Source organism: Arvicanthis niloticus, chromosome 1, assembly GCF_011762505.2.
Source record: "Arvicanthis niloticus isolate mArvNil1 chromosome 1, mArvNil1.pat.X, whole genome shotgun sequence".
Taxonomy (NCBI): Eukaryota; Metazoa; Chordata; class Mammalia; order Rodentia; family Muridae; genus Arvicanthis; species Arvicanthis niloticus.
The window spans coordinates 134,545,825-134,558,664 of NC_047658.1; the positions used below are offsets into that span (position 1 = coordinate 134,545,825).

Genomic DNA, 12,840 nt, shown 5'->3' on the forward strand with positions numbered 1-12,840 from the left:
AAAGTTGGCACAAATCTCTCACACATAGCTCTCCATAGGAACAAGCCTGCTAACACCTTGATTTTGGACTTCCATCCTCCAGAATTACAACTCAGTAAATTACTCTTTAACCAAGTTGATTACAGAAGGCCCTCAAGTTAATCCTAGCAAATTAACATAGCTGTACCTATCAGTTGCTTATTTGTTACTTGTGTTGCTTGTGTTACATCGTGATTTGTGATTTCAGGGGGAGAGCCCATAATGGCAAGGGAGGCGTTGTGGCTGCAATTGGCTGGAGCAGGGACCTGAGAGATCACATTGTCAACTACAAACACAAATCAGAGTGAGTGTGGGAGAGAGACAGAGACAGTGAGACAGAGACAGACAGAGATAGAGACAGAGAGACAAAGAAATAGAGACAGAGAAAAACTGAAAGTGGGGTGGGGCTATGAATCCTCAATGGACACCCCAGTAATGTACTTCCTCTAGAAAGCCTTCACTTCCTGAAAATTCCATAACCTCCTAAAGTAGTACCACAAACCATGGACCAAGAGTTCAAATACTTGAGCCTACTGCGGACATTTCTCATTCCAAGCACCACACAGAACTCCTTGTTCTTCATAGGCCCATAGCCATATTATAATACAAAATGCATTTATTCCAATTACAGAAGTCTGTATAGGCTTCTACAATCTCAGTGTTGTTTTAAAGTCCAAAGTCTCTTGAGACTGAACACATTGTCTTAACTGGTACCCCTGCTAATAAAAATGCAAATTACATACTTTCAAAACCCAATGGCATTGAATATATACTACCATTCTGAAAAGGAAGAACGAGAGTGTAGTGATACAACACTAGACTAAAGCAAGGCTGAAGTCCAGTAGGGAAATTATCAAATCCTTTGGCTCTGTGTCTGAAATCTACAGCTCTGTTTTCAAAGGGCTCTCCAGTTTTGCTGTCTGCAGTGTGCCTTCCCACTCATTCTGCTTTCTATATGAAGTTCTCTTTCATAGATTTCTCACCATCTCTGGCATCTCTAACATCTTAAGGTCTTTCCTGAAACTTGGGGATTCACCTTCACAACTTTGTGCAACAGCCTGTCATGGCCTTGTGGCGTCGTGGCTTCCTGGGGGTGTCACTCTGCAACGATTCAATGTCACACATTGACTTCAGCTGCATCTTGAATACCTGGAGCCAAAATATATCTCACATGCCTCCATAGCCAGTACCACATGGGTGACACTGCCAAGTTCAGCTACCTGCTTGGGGTGGGCATGGCCCCTACAACTACATTTATAGTAACTTTTGTATGCTAAAGCAATTGCTTTCTAGGAACAAGAAATCCTTAATTCTTTCTCCTTTCACAAGTTGCGCTCTTAGCAGACAGTGGGATCTCACCTGAGGGCATCTTTCTCAGTGCCCCAGTGCAAAGCAGGAAGTCTCTCTTCAATGACATTAAGCTCCTAAAGGATTGCATCCTCTTTCAGTGCAATCTTTGGCTGTTAATTAAGCTTTCTAGTATTCTTTTTCTCTCCAAACTACACATCTTGTATTTCTTTTTGTCGCACTCAATCTTTATCATTGTAGACCTGCGTAAGGGTTGCCAGTAACCACCATGCAACACACTCAGTATTACACTGTCTTGAAATTTCCTCCACCAAAGGATGAGTCCTTTTTTTTATTTAGTCTTATGCAAGTTCTTAGGGCACAGGCAGACAGACTCTTGCTAAAAATCATAAGAATGAACTCTAGCCCAGTTCTTATCAAGACATTGTTTGAAACCTTGATTTTCCATAATCTACATGATTCTCAGAATTTCTGTCACATCGACTCCTGCTAGAATGGCCCATTAAGTTCTGCTGATAGAACATTTATAGTCCAAAGTCTTCCAGATTGAAAAAAAAAAAAAAAGCATTGTCAGGTTCTTAACATCACCAGCCAACTCTCTGGTACCAACTTTTGTATTAGTTCCTCCCTGACACTGACAAAACACCATGACCAAAGTTCACTTATGGAAGAGTTTATTTTGGCTTATGTCACCAAAGGGTACTTAATGAAACCACCACACTATGTGTCTAGGGTGTAGATGTATGTTTTTTTTTCTATAGCACCGGGGGTTAATGGCCTTTGAAACTCTTCATTTCTTTAGGTTAGGATTTCATCAGCTCTTCAGAGACCATCCTACACAAGCTGTCCCTTTTATCTTCATGAGAATGGATCAGAAACCAGTTGAAACCATCTGTAAGTATATACTTCCTGGCCAGCCTAATGCATTTTTCAGTAATGACTTAGAAAGTAAAAGAGGCTCAAAGTGGTGTTCATGAAAGGGGCAAAACATACAAGTTCATATCTTTTCACAAGAAATGTATCAAAAAAAACCTCTCATAGATTCTAAGACAAGTGCAAGTGTGGGGCTCAGTCAGTGAGGCCAAACACAAACACCAATCTTATGATTCTTTGTGGCAAAACCTCTGTATGCAAGAGAAGCACACATTTCCCCTCTTTCCATGGTCTATTCCTGGGTTCTCTTTCACTAAAATGTTTATCATGAACCATATTTCAGGGATAACTACTAAACTTGTGAGTGTTGCTATCCTGTCCCATCTCACCAATAAAATGTTAATAGCAATAACTTCTGCATCATTTATTAGCCCCTCATCGGCATGCTGCACTTTGCTATAAGCCCGGACCATCAATGCATCTTAAAAGCTGGAGTATAGAGTTGATGCCAAAATCATAAAGAGTAAGATGTGCGTTTTGGCAATGGAAAGTGCAATTCCAAATGCTATAACACAGAGCTGGTGCTCTGGCCCCTTCTCTGCTCTCTTGTGCCAAAGGAAATGGGAAGATAGGCATTTTGCTCTATAAGTTTTTATCGTTGCAGACCGCATGACCTTCGCAAACAGCCGAACAGCTGGCATGGCACCAACTAAACTAAAAAGAAGAATCAACACACTCAGCAAACATAAATCCAGAATTCACAAAAACAGTTCTGGGTTTGTGTCGCAAAGAGATGGGACACTCCTATGAGAGTAATTTGAAGATGGCATATTTAAGAAAGCTTGCTTGTTTGCTTCATTCATTCATTTTACAAGTGTGTATACAGATATAATATAACTGTATATTAGAAAGCTGAAACACTTTTACCACTCCCAGCCTCTAGGAGACCAGAAGGAGTTATCAGGATGTAAAAGAAGAAAGACACTGTGAAAAGACACAAGGCCAATGGTGGCCTCACAAGGAGGAAACAAGACCATGTTGGCCAACCCCTTGCTTCTATTCACCTCCTTCCCATCAACTTCCTGATGGAAGCTGGAGCTCCAGTGATCGATCTCACACAGTCAGGGATAGAAAGCATAAAGCCCACTGATGTGATACCGCTCAAAGATTGAGTAGAGTTCAGTGAATACATGGACGATATGAGGCACTGTGCTAGAGAACCCTAATAAACTCACTGCATAGCTGCAGACTTTGAGAATGGAAGCTTTCTGTTTCCGTTCACCATTTTATCCCCAGATACATTGTTCAAATAGCAGCCAGTTCTTCAATTCACTATAACAACAACAACTGACTGGCCAGCAGTAGAATTCCTTTGGCTACATCTCAGTTAGTGCAGTCCTCACAAGTGAAGCAATAGAGAAAGAAGATGTCACCACTCTAGGTACTAGCTACAAAGACACCTGTACTTTAGCCTACCACAGACCACTCTCTACATACACACACAGGTTCAGTCATTTGCTTAGTCATTGACTCACTGAACTAAAAAAATTATCTGCCTACTATCTTTTGCAGTTTCATTATAAGTGGTACAACCTAGAAACAGCCAGTTGGAGAGCTCCATGAAACCAGGTATATGGCTGGGGAAACCCAACTTTCGTGGCCTCTCTGGGCATGCTAGCCTCTCAGAATTGCTCTCTGTGTCCAGGAAGCTCACTTAAACCCAGGGCTCTTATAGAAACTTCATTTTGTAGGCACAACTTGCTGAGTCATTAGCTATAGGTCATTTAACTCCATCTTCTGCCTCCAGACCACCTCCTGGAAGTAGAGGTCACACGCAGAACTCAGAACTCTACTCTCCCAGACATGTGTTGGGTTCCTCTGGTGACCAACTTCTTCCTTCAAGGAAACTGTGTCCACTCCTACCTTAGTTGCCCTATTAACATACGTAAATATTCCTCTCACTCAGAAAACCTCACAGCTTTTGGGATCTCTGTGTTAGAAATGGGAACCAAGACTAATTATTTTTAAAACCATGTCATAGCAACATACTGTACCACAGTGTCTGGCACACAAAGGTCAGAAAATAATTTTTTTTGTGAATGACTAATGTAATCATTAGTAGGCTACTCTGAAACTATTTCTTATTTCTCTTGTCATAAAAAGAATTTTTAATGAAAAACATAAATCTAAATTCCAATTTTAAAGGCCTCCTCCCCTTCTAGCTGGATAATTTAAAGAAGAGAAAACCTGATGGTTCCCAGAATCTAAGGATGCTCCATACCCTTGACAGCTCAGACACAGGAAGACTGATGAAACATGAAGGTCTTTCAGAGACAAAACCTGACCTATTCATTTCCTATCTACCCTTTATCTCTTTCTTCCAACATAATCCACAAGCTCTGATGCCCTCAAAGAAGGAGGAGATTGGGGTTGGCTATGTTCATAGGTGGGAGCATAGTGATTACATATTATGCTACCCCAAAGTGTTTATATTCAGATAGTTTCCGAGACTTGGATTTCACCTAACCATTTAAAACCCCAAGTGATCAGTATTACACACCACAGGGAAAACTGAGTTTCTAACAGTAAGAACTAAAATCCAGGTTGAGCAAAACAAAATGCAGGCAAGGCTTTTCTAAAGCAACTTGAAGGGAGGAAAGAAAAGGAAAATAAATGTGGTCCATTCAAGAATATGACCCACTTTGAACATAAGATGTAAAATTCTCAGTGTTACATGGGTGTTGGGTGAAGCTACAGCAGCATCAGGATCCTGTGTCTTCCCTGTAAGAGGAGCTGAACATGCTGACGTGTGGCATGCTTGCTTGTATTGATGTAGTAGCTGCCTGGAAGTTTTACAAAGTGTAATCTCTGGAGAAGAGGATGAGTACTGAAGTGTGGCAGACACAAGATGTCATTGTCTACTGTGTCCCCTGAATATGGAAAACTTTGCATGGCCTGCTAACCCTCAATATATCAAGGGCACCCCCATACATGTACACACACACTCTGGTGATGCCCCATCCCTGGGGACTAGGCCAAGCCAGGGATCTAGGTATCTAAATTGTAAAGCTACTGTGTCAAGCTAAGAGAGTTATAGTTGGAGTGGCTACTGACCCAACAGGTGGATGAGGTTCATTTGAAGGAATGTGGAAACACGAGCAGGTTTCAGACTTGTTCCTACCAGGAGAAAAGGGCACATAGGAAAGCTCCCATTAGCTGTGACTGGCCAACTAGCCATAGGAAAGCTAACCTGCTGCAATGGCACCAGGATGTACAGAGGCTCAGGCTCAGTTAATTTTGAGTAAATGATAACCATAAGGCTCCAGTTATCCCCAAGGATACAGTCAAGGTTTTGTGGGTTTATGGTCACAATAGAAACCCACCCAGTCTACCCTAAAACCAGCATACCCACAGCAAGAATGTGCTGGAACATAATGGAAGCCAAGTGTGAAACTGTTACATAATATTTTGTGGGAAGATATAAAGAAACATCCATCCACCCCAGAAAGGACAATGACATACCAAAGAAAAGATTCCATCTTAATCAAGCATGGTGAACCAATGGATTTATTATAGGTACTTATAGAAACAGAGAGGGGTACCTAAAGAGCATAGGAAACTCAAAGCTGTCTGCACCATGGAAAAGTCTCACCCCAGCATGGGCAACGGCTCACAAAAGCAAAGTCACTGGATCTCCATGCAACATTGTACTATTGATACACTATAGCATCACCCAAGACATATGCAGCTTGGCATATGAGCAGGAAGGGTTGTGGCCTGAAGTCTCAAGTGAGTATCAAATGGATGGTCTCCCTTTGCCACCTACAAAGAAAAATTAATAGCCATAGATCTGATGTCACTATATTGTTTTTGCTTATTTCATTTCCACAACTACAAGCCAGGTGGTCCTGTCTCCCCCAGGGAAATAGCTCTACTGACCACAGGAAGGAAATGTCTCTGGCAAGTATGTGTTTTACTTACTTCTCCCATTGCTATGACCAAACACCCAACAGAAACAATTTATGGGAGGAAAGATCTCGCTTGGCTCACAGTTTAGTAGGTGCATCTCATTGTGGCGGGGAAGGCAAGATGGCTGCAGCAGCTCAGTCTGCAATAGCAGGACCACATAGTGGCAGGTTACATCACCATAGCAGGAAAGAAGCAGGGAGCACCTTCAGCTGGGAGCAAGGCTGGGTTAAAACCCTCAAAGGCTATCCCCAGGAACTTACCTCTACCAGCCGTGGGTCCTACTCTGTAGCATCCACAACTCCACCCCCCAAGTCAGCATCATCTACACACATGAGCCTGTGATGGACACTTTAAAATAGAATTGTCATAGAGGACCACCCAGTAGCATCTGGCCCAAGTTGATATGTTAAGACAGGAAACTGTAAGAGTATGTCTCTTCCCTGTGAAGAAAAACAAGCATGAGAAGAAGGGTGTTAAATTTTCCCTCCATTGGTGGAACTCAATATCACTCTCCTGGATTAGTGGATTTATCAATGACTAGTAACCACCTTCTAATAGCAAGAAAGGTAAGCAAAGCTCTATGCAAACTCTAGGTTCTTAACTAAAATATGTATCCAAATATGTGACTAGATGCCTTCAGAGGAGAGCTCACACTCTGCCTCACACAGCTCACTTTCCTAAGGAGGGGGAGGGGGGAGGCTTCAGCTTGAATGAAAACCCAGGCTCCTACTCCATCAGCTGCTGATGCTGCCTCCATGAACAAGTTACAACCTTTGATCAACAGTGCATAATATTATCACCTCAGGTCTTCAAGAACAGAATATAATAGGCAGCTTAAAAAATTAAGACAGATACTGTTGGAAAAAGAAAAAAACGTCCTTAAAGTCACTGCTCTAAACTCAACTGCTGATGCTCCTACTTGACTCAGAGGTAGGAGGCTGCAAAGGTGAGTGGACCACAAAGAAGGACACAGGGAGAATGGGGCTTCTGGAGAATAGAGTTTCTAGGCAGAGCTGCACTGAATCTAAATGTCTAGAGGGTGGTGCCTTTTAAAGGTCACACACCCTTTCCAACAACAGCAAGAGAGACTCACTAACTGCCCTTTCTATAGCTTTAAACTAACTATTTTTAGATTGCAAATGCTATGGTTTGAATATGAAATGCTTACCCTTCTCCCAGTTCCTGTTTTGAATGCTCAGGTCTCCACCCCACCCCCCACCCCACTCCCAGGAGTGGCACTGTTGTGGGAGGTTCCTTTCATGTTCACTATGCCCTAACTAGAGAAAGTAGGTCACCTGGGATGAGTTCTTAGGGGTGTCCCGTTCCCAGCCACTTCTGGTCAGTACGAAACTATCCCTATCCTTGGTCACACACTCTGGCTAATATGATGTTCTGCCCTCATATGGTGCTAAGCAGTCATGGGCCCATCCTTCTGGAACCATGAGCAACATAAAGACTGGAACCATGAGTGGTATAAATCTTGTGTCTTTTAATCTGTTCCTATTAGGTACTCTGTATTTTGGTCATAGTGATGCAGACAATAACAAACATAATTCACATGTGAATAACAGAGAACTAAATGAACACACAAACATGCACTCGTGTGCACATGCACACACACACATACACATGAGAGAGAGAGAGAGAGAGAGAGAGAGAGAGAGAGAGAGAGAGAGAGAGAGAGACCCCACCCACCAGCCTACGCCTACACTTAGTAAGAGCTCCCCAGGGACATATCACCCCCTTCCCCTTCCTTCATGTCACATGCCTGCAGCTGGGATCCACTGAGTGTTAGCTCAACATTACATTGAGTTACTAAAAAGAAGTACAAAATTTGGGTCACATCTTAATTCCCTACTGACATGCCTTAATGGAACAATTATTTAATAATACACACTTAGATCAGCAATGCCTGACAGGGTTTAGCTACTTAAATTTTATATTGTTTATAGTTTTCTGAAAATCTTTAATCTTATGATAAGTAACCAATACCCATTCTGTAAATCACTCCCCAAATTCCATGCCAGTAAAGAGATGGTCCGAGATAGCTGAACATGGCTGAGTTTTGCTAACCAACAACCAAACTGAGGTAACACAAGAATGAGCATTGCCTCAGAGCTTCTGCCAGGACACTGGTGACATTAGAGTCCTTGTGATTCTGTCACCTCTTAATGATTAGATCCATCATGGGGACCCTACCCTCAATATGTGAATCTTTTGGGTAGATGCTTCACACCCCAGCTACAACACTACAGTACCATCTCCCAGACCTCCCAGTATCTATGACCAAGCGTTTCTCCCGACATTGGGAATACCTAGATCAGACAGCAAACTCTCAGATGGCTAGAAACTTAGAAAGAAGCCAAAAACTCACTTAGATTCTGCTTTTGTATCACAACTTTTATTTATTTATTTATTTATTTATTTATTTATTTATTTATTCTCTCACTAGTATCTACCAGCTGCCCGGCACATGAGACACAATTAAATAGTGGGTGGGGTAAATGAATAAAAGCCGTGCCTCCTTTTCACATTTACACATTCCTCCTCAGGGCTTAGCATTGTATAAGCTACGGTTAGAAAAATGATTCCTGGCAAGTTAAATATTTTTTTGAAAATGCAAGAATTCCTACAACTGGTTATTTGAGGATGAAAAATGATAGGGAAAATAAGCCTTCTTCATACCCTGATGTGGGTGAGGTGATCTCCAGGCCCTCGAGAATTTTCAGCCAGGAGTCTGAGTGTAGGAAGGAAGTCTCCTCAAATTGTCAGTGAGGGGCTGCTGACTCCTTCACCTCTTGGCCTTCTCTCTTCACCCACACTTATGTCAGGCTGCTGCAATCTCCCCCTCTCTGCTTGATGAAGTCCACCATCTCCAGAACAGGGTATGGGACATGTCTGGAGCCCTAGCTGCCAGCCGCCCTGCATGCCTACAAGAGACAAATAGTATGGCTTCAGTTCTGTGGCCCTTGAGCCTGAAAGTGACATTTGCCACAGGTCATACATCTTAACACTTTTTCACTGCCGAACCCCAGAGAATAATTCTCTCTCTAATTAAGGCCAACCTTTCTATGTCTAGGGATGTCTCACTTCTAACCCAAAGAGTAAGAAGCAAAGGGGGAAAAGACATTCCTACCACATTCAGATCCAACCCGTAGCAGATTTCACACACTCTGTCCTTCACTCTCTAATTCCCTAAATTCTGTGTGCTAAGCTTTTGGATAAGATTTTAACTGAACAGGTAAAAGCACTTTCTAAGGTCCGTCTCACTGGCCCTGAGCTTAAAGAACTGCTGCATCCGAACAGCCAAACTCATTAAGTCAGACTCTTCTACCAGGCCAGGATACTTTTTATAATTAAGGGGTGGAGGGAGAAAGAACAGCCTGTTTGTAGACACCTACCCTCCTACAGAGTGGTGAATTGCAGGTTACAAATTTGAATCACCTTGGAAGCATCCAAAGTTCCTGAATTTCAGGCAGTAACCCAGACTAACTAAATCAGAATCTTGGGCATGATGACGAAGTATTTGAATATTTCAAATGAATGTTTTTTTTTTTTTTTTCTGAGAGTAAGGCTGTCTTTATATAAGTTGAAAATGGTATAGAGTTTACATATACGCCACACTCAAGACTGCCATTATTAATATGTGACATTTATTATTAATAAGTCGGTGTTTCTTTTCTTTTTCTCATCCTCCTCCTCTTCCTCTTCCCTTCTCTACTGCCTCTCTAGGATTGAACCTAGGGTCTTTCAAGTACTAGCAAAGAATTCTGTCACTGAGCTGACTCTTTAACCCAAGGATACGTTATTGTTGATACAGTATCACTGACTATACTCCACACGTCTCCTCAGGTTTTAACCAACATCCCCATCTTTCTTTTCTAGGATCTCCTTAGGCTATTCCACTACATGGACAGCACCGTCCATTGGTCTCCTTGGGCTCCTCTTGATAATAAACAGCTCTTGATGGTCCCCTTGTTTTTATGACCTTAGCTTTTTTTGAGGAGCACTAGTAAAATATTTGGGAAAAAAAAAATGATCCTCACGTGGGATCTGTTGATGCCTTCCTAATGATTTAGCTTCAGTGTATGTGCTTTGGTATTCAAACTATCCTCTTTGGAAGGAAAGGACTGTGTTCAACTGACTCTTAAACAGCAGGGAATTATGCTCTAATTCCTAAGAATACAGTGTCTACACATATTAGATGGAATTCCCTGACAAAAGAAAATATTTATTTAATAACTTACTCCTTTTGGCATAGTCATATGTGTATTTATTACATATACATTACTATATATAATGTGTGTAATATATTATTATATATAGTCATGTATGTATCACCTTGGATTTATCTCCTTTGTTATTCAAATGTGCCACGCTGAGCCACTGGGAGTTAATTTGGTTAATTTTGGCTAATTTGGCATATCCCCATATGTGTGCACACATGCCTGTGTTTATGAGCGTTTTTAAAATTCCAGTCTTATCTTTTTTATTTCTCACCTTAGTCCTAGAACAAGTCATTTACACAAAATATGTTCATTTTACTAAAGAAATCAAAGTCCACATAGTAATTGTGGCTGTTACACTTAGAATAGTGTTATATAAGGCATCCCAGCTGCTGGGTCACACAAATATCTGTGTGTATACTGACACACACACACACACACACACACATTTCTGTGTTATCTATAGAAACTTTCATATGTAACACCCTGTGTCTATATACAGTGCACAAAATCTACATTGAAACCCTCAATTCTAATCCAGTATCACACAGGTGATTTCGGAATCCTTCCTTTACTCAACTGTAATATCCCATGGCAACCATGAGACCCCTGGCTCCTTTCACTGTTTGTGCCTCTAGATGTGCGAGTCTAGTATGCTGTACAGCTGTACAAAATTGCTAATGTGAACCATTATGAGAGATGCTTTCAACTCCAGCATGGTGCTTCTGTATATTTATATTTCTCTTGGTTTTTGCCTTATAGATGTCAATTATTTCCCCAGTTACTTGGGCTAGCCCCACTTTGTCTGCATGCCTTTCAGTGAGGCTATTTCCAACTTATCTAGTAAACTAAAGAGATTTGTCACAATTCCACATTTCACCCCAAGACTCCTCTGACTTCATGATTCATTTAGTTAGTATACAATAAAGTTTATACTTTGTGTTATTGAGTTTCTGCAGGTCTCGAAAATGTATGCTATGTAATTAAAGAATATATAATACAGAATCCCATAATATAATATACAATGGGATGTTATATATTAATATATGTTATTTTATATAATGTAGAATAAGTTTACTATGTTAAACAATTGCCCTTCTCCACTTATCCCCTCTTTGCAGCCTCCTGAGGCTCTGAAACAACCAGCCTTTCTACAGTCTTTACTGGGTTTCTTTTTCTAGATTACTATCAGTGAACTCTGGTATCTGCCTGTCTCTGCTTCCCAGGGCTGGAGATACACACGAGCCAACACCTGACTCTTTTACATGGCCGCTGGGGACTCACACTCAAGTCGTCAAGCACTTTAGCAGTTGAGTGCTCACCACAGTCTTCAATGGCAGGTTAAATGTGTTTGCAATTTGTAATCCTCTATTCCTACCCTCTCTGCTCTGCTGACCTTCCATAGGGTGATACTGACCTTTTACTCTTTAAAAGATGGAGTGCAACTCTAGAATGAACCCTAGAGCTGCTTTTGAAAGCAGGTATAGGGCATCTCTGGCTTTGCTCCTGTCCAGCAGCGCATCAGGCAATGTTACTTTTGATAGCATTCAAAATGATTGCATAAACGTTGCATTAGCCAAAGGCATGAACCTCTGCCTTTGAGGCCACTGGGGACAGAAAAAGAACATGGATTTTAGGGTCATGCTGCCTTTGACATTCTAGATCTATAAGCAAGACGTTTGCAATCTTGGACTTCAGCTTCCTACTCAGAGAACTCATCTTACAATGGTTCCACACAGCAGGATTGTAATAGACTTATACAGAGGAGCCCTGCACTGGGAGGAGCAGCCGACCACCCGAAAATGACTTCCCTCTGCCTCCAACTGCGAACACACAGCGTGTAGTGTACTCACTTTGACCATCTCATTGTCAGCAAGATGAAGGACCATCATCATATCTGGTACCATCAAATACCTCATCACTGAAGATGGGCTGTGGTCTAGAGTGAAGCTTTGCTTAAAACATTGGTTCCCTGGATAAAGAAAATAAGCGTATTTGACAAACTTTGTAGAAGAAGTGATTCACTGTGTGCCCACGGGGGAATTAAAATCAATCTGTATTTTTAATGACTTGGGATGGTAATGAGAACTTACTGACTCCACAGAAGCATTAATAAAAGAACTGCAGGTGGCATAATTTAAAGGGCAATGGCCATATTTTTTTTTTAAAAAGACAAATAAGAAATGATCAAAAAGATGATTTCTTAAAGCAACACCCAGGCTATGAGTATAGCTTTGTAAATTTTTAAAATTTGGGTCATAGTTTTAGTACACAGTTATGTGAGATTATTAGGTTGAAAATATATATATATTTAAAGATTGATATATACAGGCCATCTTGTTCTCCAAAAATCCATCTACCACTTTACAGAGTAGTGTGTGTGTGTGTGTGTGTGTGTGTGTGTGTGTCCATCTGCATGTACACATGCACAAACACAACAGAGAGA

The 12,840-nt window shown here is 41.3% G+C and overlaps 1 long non-coding RNA gene across 1 annotated transcript; it reads left to right on the forward strand.

Annotated features, from left to right (window-relative positions):
• The first annotated feature begins 210 nt into the window (after positions 1–210).
• On the forward strand, positions 211–12,529 carry LOC143441112 (uncharacterized). Its single transcript, XR_013108339.1, has 3 exons — positions 211–322; positions 2,129–2,220; positions 11,621–12,529. It is a non-coding gene; the product is annotated as an uncharacterized LOC143441112 (long non-coding RNA).
• The last annotated feature ends 311 nt before the right edge of the window (positions 12,530–12,840 follow it).